Source organism: Rhinopithecus roxellana, chromosome 12 (genome assembly GCF_007565055.1).
Source record: "Rhinopithecus roxellana isolate Shanxi Qingling chromosome 12, ASM756505v1, whole genome shotgun sequence".
NCBI classification, from domain to species: Eukaryota; Metazoa; Chordata; class Mammalia; order Primates; family Cercopithecidae; genus Rhinopithecus; species Rhinopithecus roxellana.
Window position 1 is genome coordinate 60,723,232 of NC_044560.1, and position 20,151 is coordinate 60,743,382.

Sequence of the window (20,151 nt, forward strand, 5' to 3'; positions counted from 1 at the left end):
GGGGAAAGTAAGAGAAGAGAAAAAGAGGCACTGCTTGGTAATCCAGGGAATTCTGGATCTTACCCAAGACTACCAAGGCGTTACTTCTACAAGTTTGCAAGAGTCATAGAGTTGCTGGGCTTGGACTTCCTCCTAATGCAGACTCAGTTGTAGTGACCAAAGAATTAGATCACAACACTCAATTTTCATTGAATATTCGGGAAGCCTTCTTAAAAGGTCAGTCACAAACAAGTCAAGACTGTAAAGATTACAAAAAACACCTAACTCTTCAATGCCTAGATATTGATAAACATCCACAAGCATCAAGGCCATTTAGGAAAACATGACCTTAACAAATAAGCTAATTAAAGCTCCAGCGACCAATTCTACAGTGACAGAGATATGTGACTTTTCATACAGATAATTCAAAATAGCTGTTTTAAGGAAGCGCAACAAAATTCAAAATAACAGAGAAAGAATTCCGAATCCTATCAGATAAATTTAACAAACATGGAAATAATTTTTAAAAAATCAAGCAGAAATTCTAGAACTGAAAAATGGATCTGACATACTGAATAATGCATCCGAATCTCAACAGCAGAATCGATCAGCAGAAGAAAGAATTAGTGAGTTTGAAGATAGGCTATTTGAAATTCAAAGAGGAGACAAAAGGAAGAGTAAAAAGAATGAAGCACACCAACTTGTCAATAAATGTGCAAATAAATTGTGTTCAATGGAGGGTCAGTTGGTTTCCCTCACTCCTATCCTCCATGTACTCCCATAGAATAAAGCCGGTTTTGAGTTATTTTATTTTAACATTCTTTTATTTCATGTACATTTCTGGGTCTTTGATTTCTCCTTTGAACTGGTTGTGACATCTTACCAGTTTACCTTATTCTACTAATGAGTTAAATACACTTTTGACATGTATGCATTTGGTATTTGTATAATGGACATGCAGCATGTTTGTTTTTTTTTTGTTTGTTGTTGTTTTTTGAGACACAGTGTTACTCTGAACCCAGGCTGGGGTGCAGTGGCATAACCTCATCTCACTGTAACCTCTGCTTCCCAGGCTCCAGTGATCCTCCCACCTTAGCCTCCAGAGTAGCTGGGATTACAGGTGTACCCAATGATGCCCAGCTAATTTTTGAGTATTTGTAGAGAGGGGGTCTTGCTATGTTTCCCAGGCTGGTGTCGAACTCCTGAGCTCAAGCCATCTGCCCGCCTCGGCCTCCCTAAGTGCTGGGATTACAGGTGTGAGCAACTGTGCCTGGCCAGACATGCAGGTCTTTTAAGATTTGTCACTTAACATTGCAAAAGCACACAAAGCATCTTCTTGTGTAAGAAATAGTAACAGTCTCATATTGGTTGGGTCACATTACAAAAGCAGGTATAAACTGAAGTAAATTATAGTAAATTACATTACTTGTAATAGATCTCTCTTCATATTTCTTGTTTTGTACTTCATAAGGTGAGTATTCCCTGGTTTTAAGAATAAAAACTAAATACTAAACTAAGAAGGAGTTTTTTTTTTTATTACCATGATATCTGATGACGTAATGTGTTCTCACTGTATCTTATATTTTTGTATGAAGAAATAAGATATTCAATTTAATTCAAATAAACTGAATTCAACTCAAATCAACATTCCTCTGCCAGTGTTCTATAGGTGTTGCAAAGATGCTTTAAATGAAAAAAAATTAAAATTATTCTTTTCATCCACATTAGGTATGTTTTGTGTAGTTTTTAGAGATTTTTATGAAAAATTATTTCATAATTGCAAGGTACTTTTCAGATTTGTATATAAGCAATAACCAGTAACCAATTATTAGCATTTCTCCTGGGCAGTGTCTTCTTATAAAAAAGAGAATAGTTTTTTTGCCTCTGGTCTTACTCAGACATAGGTATTTTTCAGCTATTTATGCCAGTCCCTTAGCCTTCATTAGCACCAAATTGTTATTCACAATGAAGAGAAAATATCTACCAATGGAAAACATGTTGACATAGTGAAATGATCCATTCTAGCTATTAAATTCTGGAAGATAAGACTAAATATACAGGTATCTAATTTGAGGAGATATTTTCATGCTCAGTTGCAACTGTTTGAAAATCTTTTAAGGAAGTACTTATATTTGTAATTACCTTGAGTGAATATAAACAAACAAATACTTTCAAAAGACTTACGCCATTAGACAATTTCTGATGACTTTTTTTTTTTTTTTAATGAAAAGTGTACGGTTTTGCATATCTAATGCTCTGGCACCTTGAAATGGAAGGCATCAAATATTAGTCACCTCTAGCTGCTATAATGAAATACCACATGAATTTTTTGTAAATAATAGAAATTTATTTTCTTGTCGTTCCAGAGGCTGGTTACAGGAGTAAGTTCTTCAGTGGTGTTTTGTGAGATTTTGGTGCAACCATTACCCGAGCAGTATACACTGCATATTTGTGGTCTTTTATCCCTAGCCCCCCTCCCACCTTTCCCTCCAATTCCCCAAAGTCCATTGTATCTTTTTTTTTTTTTTTTTTTTTTTTTTTGGAGGCAGAGTCTCACTCTGTCGCCAGGCTGGAGTGCAGTAGCGCGATCTCTGCTCATTGCAACCTCTATCTCCCAGGTTCAAGCGATTATCCTGCCTCAGCCTCCCGAGTAGCTGGGACTATAGGCGTGCGCCACCATGCCCAGAAAATTTTTGTATTTTTATTGGGGGCGGGGCATCACCATGTTGGCCAGGATGTTCTCGATTTCTAGACCTTGTGATCTGCCCCCCTCTGCCTCTCAAAGTGTTGGGATTACAGGCATGAGCCACCGCGCCCGGCCCATTGTATCTTTCTTATGCCTTTGCGTCCTCATAGCTTAGCTCCCATGTATCAGTGAGAATATATGATGTTTGGTTTTCCATTCCAGAGTTACTTCACTTAGAATAATAGTCTCCGATTTCATCCAGGTCACTGCAAATGCTGTTAATTCATTCCTTTTATGGCTGAGTAGTATTCCATCATATATATATATATATATACCATAGTTTCTTTATCCACTCGTTGATTGATGGGCATTTGGGTTGGAACACTTCTCCACTGCTGGTGGGAATGTAAATTAGTGCAGCCACTACGGAAAACAGTGTAGAGATTTGTTAAAGAACTAAAAGTAAAACTACCATTTGATCCTGCAATCCCACTACTGGGTATCTACCAAGAAGAAAAGAAGTCATTATTCGAAAAAGATACTTGCACACGCATATTTATAGCAGTGCAATTCACAATTGTAATTGTATTTCTTTAAGTGTGTCTTTTTCAATATCTCTCATGTTTCTGGTATAGATGCTGTATATGTTAATCTTGTTCCTGAGGTCTGATTTTATTTTTGTTATCAAAGTGGGAATCAAATAGTTTTGTAGTACATATAAATTAAAGAGAAAGTTCATATAAGTATATTTGCCAATCATCTCAAAATGCTATATTCTCCCTCGCGGTTTTGAAAATAATTCAGAGTTTTCTCTTCCTCATTACTTTCCCACCAATTGACAGTATTATCTTCTTAGTCATTTTCCTGACCTTTTAAATTACTCCTTTGAGGTCTTCTAAAAAGTTTTATGGGCTCTGCTGCTTTTTGGTGGCCTCATTGTATCATTTATTCTATTATTAGGACAACTTACAAAAGAAAGCACATAAATTGACCCATATACATATCCTATCATTGGGGAGTTTCTATGCAAATGTTATTTATTGGGAGCTATTACTAAGAACTGTAAGAAAAATAGTTGGTATTGATGCAGCTAGTATGGTTCCTGTAATTATCATACTCAGCCACACAAATCATAGCTATATGTAGCCAAAGATCCACGAACAAAACTTCCAGTAACATCTTTATAATTCAAAAGGCAGATTTTTGAAGCCAGACAGACTTGAATTTAAATTCTAGCTTTACCACACATGAATTTAACTTTGTGGAAGGTTAACCTATCTACACTCCTGTTTCTTCATTGGTAGCTGATAAAACTAAGGATCATGTATATAATCACCCAGTAGAGTTGCCTAAGAAACTGTTAGAATTCCATAAATTGTTAGTATTAATGAGTTTTTGTTGCACATATGTTAGGCTAGGCTACTCCTTGACCTTCATAGAGGTAAGGATTGTGACGCAAATTCTAAACTCTAGATAGGCATGACTTTGTAGCAAGTATTAAAATAGTAAATATTTTACTTTTATAAGATAAATGTAAACCTTTTAAAAGTTTCATTACGTTTGTATTTATGAAATACCATCCTATATCAACAATAGAGAGAAGATTGCAAGATGGCAATAGTGGCAGCAGAGGCTCCAGTTAGGAGGCTACTAGTCCAAATACACTGTGATGAAAACTTGCAAAAGGTACTGATGGAATAATGTAGATAAATTTTAGAAGTATTTACAAAATAATTTTATTTATAATTTTTAATCTATTATTTTAATTTTAATCTATAATTTATAATCTATAAAATTATTTTATAAATAATAGAGGTATTTATAAAATAATTAAATAATTAAATAATATTCAGTCATAGGAGATAGGGTAATAGAGTATAGATTCAAAGATAACTCTGAAGTTTTTCACTAAAGCAACATTTGACTGTGCTATCATTTACTTAGAAAGAAAACAATAGAGTAAAATCAGGTTTGAGGATGAAGTGAATTTAGTCCTTTTTGATTGATACATAATTGATATGTAATAAAACCTACAAGTGTCAAGAGTTCAGTTTGATGTGCTTGATTATTTTAGGTACTGGTGTTATCACAACACAAGACAACAGATAGAACATTCTCAATAAATTTTTTCATGTCTCTTTCCAGTCAGTTTCAAGCCTTCTTTCCAGGCAATAATTTTCTCACTTTGCCATTCTAGTAGTGTGAAAATATAGCCCTTTTTTCTATTTGTTTTAATTTGTATTTCCCTGATCACAAATGATGTTGAGTGTCTTTTCATATGCTATTTTCCATTTGAATATCTTATTTTGGGAATTGTCTATCGAAATAATTTATCTATTTAAACTTGAATTAATCATCTTATTGTCTGCTGTAAGAGTATTTATACATTCTAGATATAAATGTTTTGTCATATCTATTTCTTGTGAATATTTTTTCCAGTCTGTGGCTTATCCATTTTTAAAATGGAATCTTCGCATGAGCAGACATTCTTCAGTTAATCAATTGTGCTTATTTTAACATCTGTGGTTTTTATCTGTTCTGATAAAAGAAACTTGCCTGTTCTAAGGCTATGAAGACATTATAGTATGATTTTCTTGGAAGTTTTCTGGTTCTGGGTTTTTAATTTAGGCCTATACTATGGTTTGAATGTGTTTCCCAAAGTTTGTATGCTGAAAACTTAATCCGCAATGCAACGGTGTTCACATGTGGACCTTTAAGAAATGATTGGGTCATGAAGGCAGAGATGAATTAATGCTGTTATCATGGAAGTGAATTCCTGATAAAAGGATAAGTTTGGCTCCCTCCCCCAGCCTCTGCTTCGCTTGCATGCGTGCACATGCCAGTGCTCTCTTGCCCTTTCACCTTCTGCCATGAGATGATGCAACAATGGGAAGAAGGCTCTCACAAGATGTGAGCCCCTCGACCTTGGACTTCCCAGCCTCCAGAATGATAAGAAATATATTTATGTACTTTACAAATTGCCCAATGTCAGGTATTCCATAATAGCAGCACAAAAAGAACTGAGAGCCTATAATTTACTTTTAACTTACTGTTTTGTATAGTGTGAAACAGGAGTTTAGTTTCATATTTTTCTTATGAATATTTTTAGTTGTTTCATCAACATCAGTCAAAAAGAAAAAGAAAACACCGTTTCTTACCCAATTTACTCAGCAATGGACTAGAAATGTGTATCTATTTCTGGAATCTCTTTTCTGCTCATTGATTGCTTTGTCCATCTTATGCCAGTATCACACTGTCACAATTATTGTAGCTGTATTGTAAGTTTTGAAATCAATTTGTCTAACTCTAACTCTGTTCAATTTTTTTAAAGATGATTTTCGATATTCTAGGTCTTTGCTTTTCCGTATGAACTTTATAATCTTTTTACCAATTTCTACTAGAAACCTACTTGAATTTTGTGAAAGATCATATTGAATCCGTAAGACAATTTTGAAATTAACACCTAAAAGTATTGAGCTTTCCAACTTATAATCATGGCAAATCTGTATCTTTATTTAAGTCTTAAGTAATTTCTTTAGGCAATGTTATTTTTTTTTTAATATAAAGATTATATATATTTTTTGTTGGGTTTAACTGTAATATTTAATTTTAATTTTTATTGTGACTTTCAGTGGTGTTGGTTATTAATGTAGATATAAGTACAATTTATTTTTATATGTTTATCTTGAATTCTGTGATCTTCATCAATTTACTTGTTAATTTTAGTTTTGTAGACTCTACATACTCTACATACACAATTTTATTATCTTCAAATAAATACATTTTTGCTTATTTTCTGCTATATATCTTTCTACTTATTTTTAAACACTTTGAACTTTTATTTCATTGGCTGGACATTCAGTACAATGCTGAATAGAAACAGTGAATGTAAATATTCTGGTCTTGTTTTCTATCTTAGAGGAAAGAGCTTACTATTTCATGATAAAGTGTAATGTTAACATTAGAATTTTCATAAATTCTCCTTAGCTGATTAGAAGAGTTTACTCCTATTCTTAGTTTGATGAATTGTTGCTGTTTGTTAATAATGAATGAGTGTTGAATTCTGCCAAGTGCCTTTTCTGCCTTTCTTGAGATAGTCGAATGTCTTTCTTTTTTATTGTGTCAATGTATTTTGGGGGATCTGAGTTTAAGTGAGGTCATGGAATGGGATCCTAATCTGATAGACTGAAGTACTTATGAGAAAGGGATTTTAGAGCACTTTCTCTCTTCATGAGTACATGCAGAGAAAAGGCCCTGTGAAAACATGGCAAACAGGTACCTTTCGCTGGTTGAGGAGAGAGGCCTCCCTTCTGGCACCTTGATCTTGGACTTCTAACCTCCACATCTATAACAAGATGAGTTAGTCTATGATATTTTATGGCAGCCTGAGCAGACTAATACAAGCAGCAATAGTGTGAAAGCTGCAATGGGGATCCTATTCTACCTCTCATTCCTAAAGTGCATAAAATCTGAGAAAATTATTTCATTCATTAATTCATCAGCAAATATATATTATAAATCTACTATACCAAGGGCTAGGCCAGGATATATGTTGGTGGAACAAATCATACATAGATCCTGTTCTCATGGCTATAGTGAGCTATATGGACATCAAACCAATGACATCAGCTATAAATTCATAATTACATATTATGTTGAATCCAACGAAGGGAAAGATCAGGATATTAGGAGGAAAATTACTGAGTGGCTCTGTGCGTAGAAGGGGCTGTGCAGTGGGAAGTGAAGAGTACACAGATGGATGAGGAAAAGCCTCCAAGAGAAAGGAGCATTTCAAATAGGGCTTGAAAATGAGTGGTAATTTAAGAAAGGTTCAGGGGATGAGCATTTTAAGCCGAGGAAGGAGTCTGAGAATGGAGTGAACTTTGTTACGTTGAAGAAACTGAGCAAGGACCCAAATGTGGGTAGTGCAGTGAATAAGAGTAGAAAGAGCTGTGAGATGATGCTGGAGAGAAAGTAGGACCCCATGGTGTGCAAGGCCGGGTAGCCATACTTAGAGTATGATGTGCTCATACAGTGGGGAGACACTGAAGGATCTAAAGCAGGAAACTGCCTGTCTGATACAGGAATTAAGAAATTCTTTTACTCTGTGAAATAAAGAATAATGTGCAATTATGCAAAAGAAAGCATACAATTATAGGAATGAGAAAAGAGAGACAGAAAAAAATGACTAGAACAGCTCACACGTTGGCAGAAATTAAGAATAAAAAATCCATGTCTTGTTCAACAAGAACGCTTACAACACTTGTCTTCCCCATCCCCCACCTAAAACATGGCTGGAGAGAAACACTACGTACTGATTAATATTTATATTCATGATTATAACCTCAAATAAGCCTGGAGAGTTTTCTGAAAACCCTAATCCATTTCCCTAGACCATTAATTTTTTTTCACTCTCCTGGATCAGATATTAAACTATGGCCCATGAGCCAAATCTAGATCTCTGCTGTTTTTAAAAGTAAAATTATACTGAAATGCAGCCATGTTCATTTGTTTATTTATTATCTATAGCTGCTTTTATACTATAACACAGAAGTCGAGTAGCTATGACAGAGACTACATCATTGACAATGCCTAAAATATTTAATATCTGGTCTTTGCCGTAAGCTTGTGGATCTCTGTCTTAGATGGCTATTACATATATCCTCTGCGTGTGAAACTGCAAGTCTCACTAGTCTCCATATTCTCATCTGATGACCTTGCCTTTTATTTCAAATGAGAGTAGATGAGAACACAGAAAAAATTTCACCTTATCCTAACACTAAGTATATTACCTTCTTAGATGTCTGCTGATATATTCTTTACCTCCTCACTTACAGAAGCAAAGATATTGCTTCAGTAATCTCTCTCAAAATTTTATTTTATATTGTATCATTTCTAAATTCCTAAAAATACGTTTCTCCTCTTTTATCCCAAATTTCCCTTCAGCCACTACCCAATTTCCCCCTTTTCTGCTGCTTTTTGAACTTTGTCATTCTTGATAAGAATTTCTCAAAAGAGTTATATTTTCTCACTGTCTCCCTTTCTGCTTCTTCCATTCTGTCATAAAACACTCTAGTAAGAGTATTCTTGTCAAGGCCAGTAAATATTTCCTTGTCACTCAGTTCACTGGTCAATTCTCACTTACCTTTTAAGAAGTATTTGACAATTCACCATTCCCTTTCCGTTAAAGCACTTTCTTTACTTAGCAACTCAGAATCTTCTTGATTCTCAGAACCTTCTCTTACTTCACAGTCTTCTGATTTTCTGTGTCCCTTGACGTTTTTTCTTTTTACTTCTGGTCTTGTAACATTGTTGTCCCAAGACTTAGTCCTCTCACCTCTGCTCTCTTTATCCACAATCTCCTTATCTTATCCAGTCTCTTGACATGAAATAATATCTGTGTTGATGATTCTCATATTTACTTCCTTGAATTCCATATTCTTATTTCTCTATTAGACTGTCTAATGCTGCAAATTAAATTTTTCCCCAAACAAATTTTGGATATCCCCCTAAAATGTAACATTCCTCATTTTAGTGACTGGACCATCAATTATTATAATTTGCTTAGGTCAAAAGCTCTGAAGGTTTTCTTGTTTGCTTGTTTTATTTTTTGATTTGGGAGTTTTTGTTTTTTTCTTATGTCTGAAACTCAATCTATCAGAAAATCCTGCCAAATTTCTCCAATATTTATCTTGTATTCAATCACTTCCTAATAAATCTGCTTCTATCATTTTATTTGAGCTAAATTATTTTTTATCTGGATTTTTATAATATCCTTCTTTGTGGTCTCTCTGCTACCAACCTTGTCTCTCTATCCTCTGTTCTCTATACAGCTATCAAAGTTATGGCATTTAAATACTCAAAACTCTACAGTGGCTCCATGGGACACCCATGTAGAAACCAAACCCTTACCTTGTGTAATACATTCATAACAAGAAACAAATGGCACATTCAAATTAGCAATTTTTGGAAAGTTTAATCAAGAGTCTATTTAAAAAGATATGGGCAAGGAAAAAGGGAAATTTCAGGGGGTAGTGGGGATAATGCAGGACCATGGTATTAATGACAGCAGAAGCCAAAACCATCCCCAAGCCCTAAGGGGTGAGAGGAGGAAACTATTACTGGAACCCAGAGAAAGAGAAGTCCACTTGTTAGGAGCTGTGATCTTTAGTGGGAGGCAAACCCAGCCTGTGGGAAACATGCAGAGAGAGTGCTGGGAGGTTACACACCTCATCTTCACTCTCCTACCTCTCTCTAATCTCTTGTCTATTCTTATTGTCCAAACCCAATCAAACCCAGCCTGTCGATGTGTTCCATGAATGAGCACAGATCAAGGTCTAGAAGAGTGGGGCATATATCTGGGAAAACAAATGGAAGACATCCAGTTCACAGTGCACTATATAGCCATACAGGATTTACTGTACTCCTTCAGCTGTTATACCCACCCATCTCCTTGCTCACACCCACCTGCTTACTTTTCCCATTTAAAAAGCACACTTCTACTTTGGACTCTTTGCTTTTCCTCCTTCCTCTCTCTGGCACTCTTTTTCCTTCAATTATCTGTTTTAAGGTCATTTTGTTAGATAAATTTTCCTAACTTGTATAAAAACACAACTTATTCACTCTATTGCCCTACTGAGATTTTTCACAACATGGTATATACTTATTTCACAACATGGTATATACTTATTTGTTCTTTACCCTCCTCACCCCAACCCGCTGAAATGTAGTCATCTTGAAGAAATGACTACATCTGATTTGTTCATTGTTGAATCCCTGGAAGCAGAAAAGTACTTGATATAAGGTAAATAAAATCAATTGTTATTATTCATGATAGTTATTTTCTATAAAATTCCTTGAACAGTGAATTAGTGAATACTAAGCCACTGTTCCTATGAGAAATGCAGTACTATGTTCCTAACAGTCTGTGGTCACAATATTTTTGCCCATCAATCAACACATAGTCTTGTTTTATCTATGTTTCTGTTTAAAGACACTTTATGTGTTTCTGACAAATAATAAATTATAGGCAGTATTTTTTCAAAGTAATAAAACATCAAACAAGAAGAGTATAAAATCTTCCTGACACTGAGTAACATGACTATAAATTCCTTTGGCTTTCAGTCTTACAACAATGCTGTCTACTCTACCATTTTCAATAGTTGTCATCTATGTCATCATCCACAATTTAGCAGATTTTTCGTCTTTTCCATAGGCTCATCATACACATTAGAACTTTCCAGAGCAACTTCATGTACATATTGGCAAATTTCCTTGTCCTTTTCTGAGACGTGATATATTGTTGATTTGCTAACATAGAATTCATGGCCAACAGCTCTACAAGTCATGTGTGAATGATGCTCATATATCACATGTATTTCTGCTTTAAGGCACATCACAGCCCTCTAGTGCTTAGGAGCACTAAACAGCACTTCAACATTATGCTTGGGGACCATCTAAACAATAAAATTATCACCAAAAAGCACAAAATTAAAAAAAAAAAACCATGATAGTAAACAGGCTGAAAAAAAGACATCTGTTTACACTATGAGAGCTTAAACAAGAAGGCAGAGTATTGTCTTGTTCAGTCAACTTCAGCTGGGAATGTGTACATCATATCTTTTGTATATCCATTAGTGATCACAAAAATGCCCTAAGTGTTGATTTTGAAGGTAAAAATACATTTTAGTGAGTAGGCAAATTCACTAACATAGGACATACAAATAACCAGGATTGACTGTATCAAAAATATTTATTAAATTAAAGAATATTTAGTAAGTGTATACTCTGGTCTTAAGATGTTCCCCTAAGTCTTTTAATGTGCAAATTCAAATAGAGTAGTTCTTGGCTTCTAATCAAGAAAACTGTAAATTCTAAGTGGAAAATTCTGAGTCATTCTCTGTATTCCTTAGCAAGTCTCAGTGAGATCAATCCCCAGTTAGATGAAGAGGACTACTTTGGTTGCATATCTTTATTTTGCCTTTTATTCTTCTTCATTTCACTCTCCTTCTCCCTCAGGGAAGGGAACTACAGGGAAACTGGAGCAAAAGATTAAAAATCAAAAGGAAAAATAGAGAATAGATACATAACTATAGATTATCCAGATATTGGCATTATCAGACATAGATTTCAAAATAATGATAATTAATATGTTCAAGAAAAATAGAAAGATTAATAATTTCACCAGAAAACAAAAATCTATTAAAAATAGATGTCTTTGAAAAGAAAATACAATAATTGATTTTAACTCTTTAATAGATCAAATTAACCCTATATTAGACTGAGGTAAAGTAATACCAATAGAAAATAAATAGATTGAAAAACAGAAAGAAAAAATAGAAAATTAAGAAATGAGAAGAGATAGATGGGACATTGGGAAAATACTTAATTTACATATAATTGGAATCCTAGAAGGATGGGCAGAGAAAACTTGAAGAAAATCAAACACAGATTCAATATGCTTTATGAGCTCTGAGCAAGATAAATTTTTTGAAAATCACATGTAAGCACATGATAGGTAAATTGTTTAATACCAGGGACCGATAGAAAATCTTAAAAGGTAGGCTAAGAAAGGGAGTGATAAAAAGAGTTTAAGCTGGCACTTAAACAGAAACAATATAATCTAGAAGTCGATTAAATGGCATTTACAAAATTCAGAATGAAAATAAAAATAGATGTCCATTTAAACAATTCTAAATCTAGTGAAAATAGCCTTCCAAAATAAGATGTATTAGAAAGTAGATGATAATTTATCATTCCTCCCCAATCACACATACATACATTTATGTATGCAAGCACCAACATATACACACACGAGAGAGATATATCATCATGCAAGTGGAAAATTATCCTAGAAGATGTAAGCACAAAGATTCAAGAAATTAAAAGCACTAGAAACACTTTGGGAGGCCTAGGCAGGCTGATCATGAGGTCAGGAGATCAATACCATCCTGCCCAACAGGGTGAAACCCAGCCTCTACTAAAATACAAAAAATTAGCCAGGCACGATGGCACGCGCCTGTAGTCCCAGCTATTCAGGAGTCTGAGGCAGGAGAATCGCTTGAATCTGGGAGGCGGAAGTTGCAGTGAGTCGAGATTGCGTCACTGCACTCCAGCCCGGGCGACAGAGTGAGACTCCGTCTCAAAAGAAAAAAAAAAAAAGACACTACAAAAGTAATTTGTCTTTAAATTTAAACAAATATTGACTATTTAAAACAACAATAATAAAATCTGCTGTAGATTAATATAATCAGAATATAAATTCATGATAATAACACAGAAGGTAGGAGGAAGCAAATGGGTTAAAAAATCTGTAAGGTCCTCCATTGTCTGGGAAGTGAAAAAGGTACTAATTTATGGTGAACTAAAAAAGTTTTATGATGTATGTTTTAATTACAACATTAAGCACTAAACATAAACTAATTTATTATTAAAAGTAACTTTGTAAAGATAAAAATAGAATAAACATATTAAGTAACTTCCAATAAGGCAAAAATGAAGAAACAAGGGGGAAAATAAAAGAGAATGCAGATTCCATATGAAGACAACTTTTAAAAATACATTTTAAAACGTGTTCCTTTTATCCAGCAACTTTATTAACAAAAATAGACTCATTATGTATGCAAATATGTCTTTTCATCCACAGACTTACACACAACCACAAATACACATATAAAGACACAAAAACATACACTCTCAAAGCTATGTTATCCTTACTTTGCTAGCTAAGAAAACAAAATAAAAAACAGGAGGAAACCTAAATGTTAATCAGCAGGAAATCTGACTTTGAGTTCATGTTCAGAGTTAGTGCTTTGTGATGGGGAAAACAATAAAAACAATAGTACTTGCTATGTAGAGCTGTCATGGAGGATGAATGAATAAAGGTAGGTAAAGCATTTAGTACAATGCTTGACACAAAGAAAGGACTTTTTTTTTTTTTTTTTTTTTTTTTTTGAGAAAGAGTCTCACTCTGTTGCCCAGGCTGGAGTTCAGTGGCTGGATCTCAGCTCACTGTAACCTCCGCCTCCTGGGTTCAAGCGATTCTCCTGCCTCAGCCTCCCGAGTAGCTGGGACTATAGGCATGCTCCACCACACCCAGCTAATTTTTGTATCTTTGATAGAGATGGGGTTTACCATGTTGGCCAGGAAGGTCTCGATTTCTTGACCTTGTGATCCACCCACCTCAGCCTCCCAAAGTGCTAGGATTACAGGCATGAGCCACTGCCCCCAGTAGAAAGAACATTTTAATAATAATAATAATCAAAGGAATGGAACACAGTACAACTATGAATGCTGAGATGAAATCTCTCTAAGAAATGTTAGTAGGTATATGAAAAAGCAAGGAACAGAACAATGCATAAGTGTGAGCCGCTTCATAGAATTTGTTAAAGAATATAACTGCATATATATGTGAATACATGGATAGAAAGATGTATGTATATATGCAATAAGAGGTAAAACTTCTTTCACTTTTCATTTTGCGTCTTTAAGAATTTTTAATTCACTGTATTAGAGATTTATTTTACTTTCTAGAAGCCATAAATTCCAATTGTATCTTAAATATAAGTGAATATGAATTTAATATTGATTTAATTTTTAAAAGCCTAATTATATAAGTGATACTGTGTAAATTAACATAGGTGTAGAGAGTTCTGAAATGACACATGTAAACATCTTAAAATATTTTTTAAAAACTTAATGTGACAGAAATTTCTAGACTATGGAATTATAAGCAGCAGAATAAATTGTCATATACATTTGTGAGAAAATTGGTGGATACTCTAAGTAGCTGACGGTGGAATTTCAGCAGAAAGATTGATGGGAAAATAATCTAATTTACGTGTATTGTGGCTACAACTAATATTTACATTCAGAATACTGAAAAATACCATCTATTCGGCATTATCTCATCTCAATCTATCACTTAACCACAATTCATGCTGCTGTCATGAAGTAGTAGATTTAGTAACTAATATTTTTAAGGGGAATATTGTCAGGAAAAAGATACTTTTAGAAAATGATTTTAAAAATTAGAGGTTTTGATAATAGTACAATGGTATTGACACGATTTTCGTTGAGAATCCCAGGTGAATATCCACCATATTGTTGCAAATCTGAACCTTTTTGGCCCCAATAAGTGAAAAGACTTGAAATGGTCTTTGAGGTTCTAATTGACTAGTTTGATTAGGAGTTCACTGAACAATTTATTATGGTGATGCAAGAGAATAAGAAAGAAAAACAATCTAAACAAAGAACATTAACCTCAGAGGGAGTTTCTAAAGACTTTATCCTGGTCTGAGCCACGACCTACTTCATCAGCCATATGGCTGATATAGACATATTGAACCACTCAACTCCGGACATTTTCCTTCAAATATTTTTTGAAGGAGCTATCCTTGTAGATATATATCTATATAAAAATATAGGTTCAGATATAGATATAAAATATATTCTTTCAAAAAGCACTGTGACTCTGCAATCTTCCATATTTCCAAAAGTTAAGTAATACTGCTTTTACAATGAAGAGATTGAAGGGGCTCTGTTCATATACTTGTCCACAGTACAGAATTTAGAGTGAAGACATAGTCTTATAAATGATGGGAAATGCCAATGTTAGCATGCAATAAGGTTGTGTTTTTATTTTTATTTTTGCTGAATGTATAGGTAGTATAAACCCTTGAAATGCGTAAACAGAAAACTACATGAATTATGTTAAATATCAAGCAACACTGAACTCTTTGCTCTTGTATTTGTTTCTGCTTATGAAATAAGTTGATTAAATAATCTAAAGCTGTATGGCTTTGGTACGATTGAATTGATCTCGGGATAAACTGCTGTGCATTCAAAATTATGCTCTATTGTCTCCCTGAGCACAAAGCAGAAGAAATCCCTCAAGCCCAAGGTTGGCTTGAGCTGAGAATTGTCTGGCTACAGTGTGAAATGGAATTTAAGCTTCTGCATTAAAAAAAAAAAAAAAGTCTTAATTACATTCTGCATAAGTAAGTAAAACATGATGTTACTTAATTATTGGTCCAAAGTTTGAAAACGTTATCAAAGAAGGTAATTCCAGCTTTCAAATTGGATATATTTTCTTACCCTAATAAAACTGGGTTTCAGATCTGTGCCAATGATTTCTACTTTACTTTTTGTTTACATCCCAGCTCTTCCAAGTACTGTTGTGGAAATACACTAGAAATGTACTTTCATATTTAGAATCATAAATCACCCTTTCTGGAGTTAGGTTCTGAAAAATAAAATACAAGTCCAGAATTACAAGCATGTTCAGTTCTACTTAATGAAATATGAGAAATATTAATAGCCTAAAATAGTGGATGTGCTTTTGTTTCTCTGAAGAACGCATGCAAATGTGAAAGCCATGCTTACATTGAACTGCCTGCATACTTTACCTTCTGTGTTAAATTAAATCATGAAAACATTATATATCATACATACTAATATAATAAGATCCAATAATTTATTGAGATAGAAATAGTACCTACTCTAATAAAATCATAGAGTCCATGAACATCCTGGAAAGTAGAAAATATTGCAATTAAATGAGATTAAAAAGAATCATTTATTTTCTCCACTGTATTATAGTATTATTCATTTTTTGTATTACATCTATTTTATCAATTTTGACTGATATTCTTCATTTTAAAAAGCACATCAAAATAGTTTTTTATTTCATTATTATTAATACACTGAAGAATTTCCTAAAGATCTATTAGATTTTCATATGAGATGCTGAAACTTTTATGTTTATAAATATTCCAAAAACCAATAGTCTGTCTAATGTGTTATCCATCATTCACTCTTCAGAAAACTGTTCAAAACAAATTTAGTGTTACTCACAAACTCAAGGGGCAAAAAGAGAAGAGCTAAAATATAACACCTTATTTTAATACAATGCTTATTGTGAATAATCTAAGTTCATTTTAGAAATAAATATTTAGCCAAATGTTTTGGAACTAAACTGTAAAAAATATACATGTATTTAGAGTCAATATAGATCCATAATTACAGGAAGGGCAGATACTGCTTTGCTTTCATCAAAGTATTTGCTCCATTTTTCTGAATATTAAATTTATCTATAATATTTGCATTTTTAAACAAATTTCTAGTCACGGTCATATGATATTATAATTATTAGTATATTTAGAGAGCTCAAAAATAAGAAAATCATATTCTTATTTCAGTAGTCATTTTTATGCAAATTTAGATTGTTTAGTAATCTAACAAATGATTACAAAATCTAGATGTCATTGAATTAACAACAAAATTTGTTTGTGTGATTTTTCAGCCTACAAACACATTTGATTCTCAGAGAACACTGAGGGTGAATTAGGTAATAAACACAACAGCACATGTTAACTATGTGCTCTCAGCCAGGTGGTGTGGCCAGAAATCATACGCTTTTTCTCATTCATTACTCTCAAGAACACAGTGACACAGACATTACTATTATCCTCAATATACAGGTGTAGAAACTGAGGCACATAAACAATTAAGAAACACGATTAAGTTTACACAGTTAGTAAATGATGAAGCAATAAAAATGGAAGGTATGATTACTGTCTCCACTTGAAAGATAAAACTAAAGTGCAAAAGGCAAGTTGCTTGGGGAAGTTCTCCCTACTGCAAGTAGGCAGTAGGTCAGAAACAAGAATCTAGGTATCTTATTCCAAGTCTTACACTTTTTCTATCACTCTACACAGTTTGGGCTTAAACTAAATGCTATGTTCTGAATTATTTTGTAAATTACATTTAAATTGCATAGGAAATTGCAACTCATATTGACATAAATTAAGATATGAATCTCTGGTATTCATTCTCTATTATTTACATGAAAATTTATAGTGGCCATAAATCAGACTTTTTATCCTCCAGTGAATCAAAACTACCATTTATGGAGTATTTAACTTCTAAAGGCCTTGCTTATATTATCTCATTCAATGATGATTAAAAACTCTATGAAGAAGATACAATTACCTCATTTTACATTAAAAAATGTAATCACAAATTTTAAAAAAGTAAAGGTCAAATGACCAATAAGTTTTAGAGGCACAATTGAAATACACAATTTTTCTAATTGAAAAGCAGCTTAACTACTTAACAACTATTCTATGAAGGCTCTAAAGTATACCAAAAAACCACAGGATGTAAAATAACTTTAAATCAAAAGTAACAACTTTTAATTTTTAAAAATCTTAGGTCCAGGGTTATATGTACAGGTTTGTTACACAGGTATATTGTATAATCCTAGGGTTTGGGCTCCTATGGAACCCACCACCCAAATAGTGAACACAGTACCCAAGGTAGTTTTACAGCCCTTGTCCCTCTCTCTCCTTCACTTCTCTTGGAGTCCCAGGTGTCTGTCATTTTCATCTTTATGTGTTCATGTGTACCTGTTGTTGAGTTGAAACTAAAATCCAGCAAGGGCACACCAAAAGAAAAAAAAAAAAAAGAAAACCTATGAACCAATATACCTGATGAACACAGATGTGAAAATCCTCAACAAAATACTAGCAAACTAAATCCAGCACCACATCCAAAAGATAATTCAATAGTATCAAGTGGGCCGTATTCCTCACATGCAAGGGTGGTTCAACATATGCAAATCGGTAAGTTTAATTGACTACATAAACAGAATTTGAAACTAAGACCATATAATTATCTCAATAGATACAGAAAAAGCATTAGATAAAATCCAGCATCGCTTCATGATGAAAATCTTCAATAAACTGGGCATAGAAGAAACATACCTCAAAATAACGAGAGCTATCTATGACAAAAGCATAGTCAACATCACATTGAATGGGCAAAAATTGGAAGCATTCTCCATAAGAACTGCAAAGAAACAAAGATGTCCACTCTCACCACTCCTATTCAATATAGTACTGGAAGTCCTAGCCAAAGCAACCAGGTAAGAGAAGAAATAAAAGGCATGTAAATAGGAAAAGAGGAGGTCAAATTATGTTTACTGGCCATATGATTCTATACCTAGAAAACTCTAATGATTCCTCCAAATGACTCGTAGATCTGATAAACAGCTTCAGTAAAGTTTCATGATACAAAATCAATGTACAAAAATCAGTAGCATTTCTATACACCAATAATGTTAACTGAACAAATCAAGAATGCAATCCAACTTACAACAGTCAAATACACAAAATAAAGTACCTAGGAATACATTTAACCAAAAAGGTGAAAGATATCTACAAGAAAAATTACAAAATGCTAGTGAAAGAAATAACAGAAGACACAAATAAGTGGAAAAACAATCACTGTTTGTGGATTGGAAGGATCAATATTGTTAAAATGACCATAGTCCTCAAAGCAATCTACATATCAATGGTATTCCTGCAAAATCACCATAATCTTTAACAGAATTAGGAAAGAGAATTCTAAAATTCATATAGAACCAAAAAGGGCCTGAATAATGAAGCAATCCTAAGCAGAAAGAACAAAGCCAGAGGCACCGCATTATCTAACTTGAAACTATACTACAAAGATACAGCAACCAAAACTTCATGATATTGGTGCAAAAGCAGATACATAGATCAATGGAACTGAATAGAGAACTCAGAAATAAACTGACACACCTGCCACTAACTGACCTTCCAAAAAGCTGACAAAAATAAGCACTAGCGAAAAGATATCCTATTTGATAAATGGTGCTAGGAAAGCTGGCTAGCCATATGCAGGGAATGACATTGGATTCTTACTTCTCACCATATGCAAAATTAACTCAAGACGGATTAAAGACTTAAATGTAAGACCTTAAACTATTAAAACCCTAGAAGAAAACTTAGGAAAAATTCTTCTGGACATTGCCCTCCCAAGTATGGGAGAAAATATTTGCAATCTATGCCTCCAACAAAGGACTAAGATCCAGAATCTGTAGAGAACTTAAAGAAATAAACAAGAAAAACAACCCATTAAAAAGTGGGCAAAGGGCATGAACAGACACTTTCAAAAGAAAACATACAAGAGGCCTACAAACACATGAAAAAGTGCTCGACATCACTGATCACAGAGAAATGCAAATTAAAATCCCAATGAGATACCATCTCAGACCAGTCAGAGTGGCTATTAGTAAAAAGTCAAAAAATAACAGATGTTGGTAGGATGTGGAGAAAATGGAACACATATACTGTTGGTTGGAATGTAAATTAGTTAAGCTCCTATGGAAAATAGTATGGAGATTTCTCAAGGAACTAAATATAGAACTACTATTCAATCTAGCAGTCCTACTACTGGGTGTCTACCAAAAGGAAAAGAAATCATTTTATCAAAAAGACACCTGAACTCATACTTATCACAGCACTGTACATGATAGAAAAGTCATGAAATCAACCTAAGTGCTCATTAACAGTAGATTGGGTAAAGGAATTGTTCTACGTACACCCGATGGAATATTGTACAGCTATGAAAAGGAATAAAAGCATGTCTTTTGCAGCAACGTGGATGTAGCAGGAGGCTGT